Source organism: Vigna unguiculata, unplaced genomic scaffold (assembly GCF_037176805.1).
Source record: "Vigna unguiculata cultivar grain cowpea cultivar isolate G323 ecotype 2 unplaced genomic scaffold, ASM3717680v1 ptg000041l, whole genome shotgun sequence".
NCBI classification, from domain to species: Eukaryota; Viridiplantae; Streptophyta; class Magnoliopsida; order Fabales; family Fabaceae; genus Vigna; species Vigna unguiculata.
This window is the reverse complement of record NW_028196683.1, coordinates 35001-36259: the sequence shown is the minus strand read 5'-3', so window position 1 is coordinate 36259 and position 1259 is coordinate 35001.

Below are 1259 nucleotides of genomic sequence, written 5' to 3'. Positions count from 1 at the left end.
GATCCTTTATAGATTTTTTTTTCAATGAAAAATTTGTCGACTTTATCGATTGAATTGAAATGGTTGCTTCAGAAATCATTGAATTATTCTTCCAAATTGTTGAATATTTTTTGTTTTCGCTCAATTCATCGAGTTTTGGGGGTTTCCTTTTAATAAAAAAATATTTTAAATTTAAAAATTCTTGTTTTTTTTTCGTGAGGAATACTATACTTTTTCTAATAATTTCAAGAATACTTTGGATGATCCCTTTTGCTTTTTCTATTACGATATTTAGAAACAGTTTGAATTTTTCACTTAAAACTTTTAGAACTAGAAAAGTGAAAAATTCAAATTTTTTCTTTTTTTTTTTTAGTTCTTTTAAAATGGGGTCGAAAAAGGAAAGTGGATTTTTCGTGGAACTAGAAAAAGGCAATTCAACTTCCATCCCCCAAACTGTTAAAAAACAAAAGTTCTTTTTTTTCTTTGAATTTTTTTTGTTTTCATTACATCGTATTTTAGATTTATGCCAAGGTTTTAGACGAAAAGGAAATAATATTTTTATCTGAATCCCATCTGTTAGCCATTTTTGCGGAAACTCTCTTTCGGATAATTGAACGCCGTTATACGTGCATTTAATATATATTTCTCTCTTCCAATCCATATAATCTTCAGACCATTCTGGAATTTGAAAAAATAGTATACGAATTGTATTTTTAATTATTATAAATGAAGGTAATAGAATATATTTCCTAATAAAGCATTGGGTTATTAATAAAACACCTCTTATTACTTGAGCAAATATAATGCTATCCCAGGCTTCTGCTATTTCTATACGTTTTCTTTCTGCATTTTCCTTTTTTGCTTCCTCCTCTTTTTTTTTCGGACTTTTTTTTGTTTTTTCCTCTATAGAACCTAAAATTTGAAATTCTGTCTTTTTACGAATCCAAATATTTAACATAAAAAATCTTTTCATTGATTTTAAACTATGAAAAGAAAAGAATATTGATTTTTCAATTTTATCCAAAAAAAGCGGCGAATGCACCCTTTTTTGAAAAAATTTCCAAGTAACTGTTTTCCGTCTTTGAGCACGGATAGATCCTTTGATTATGTCTCTTCGAAAATCCGATTGTTGGGAATAACGTCTTAAAGCCAATTCGTTTTTTTGTTCATTATTTTCAGTATCTCCACGATCACGATAAGTCTTGTATTTTTTAAAAAATTTATCTTTATTAGTCAAAATGACTACACGTTTGCCTTTTCTAGAACGAATTTGAGAATTA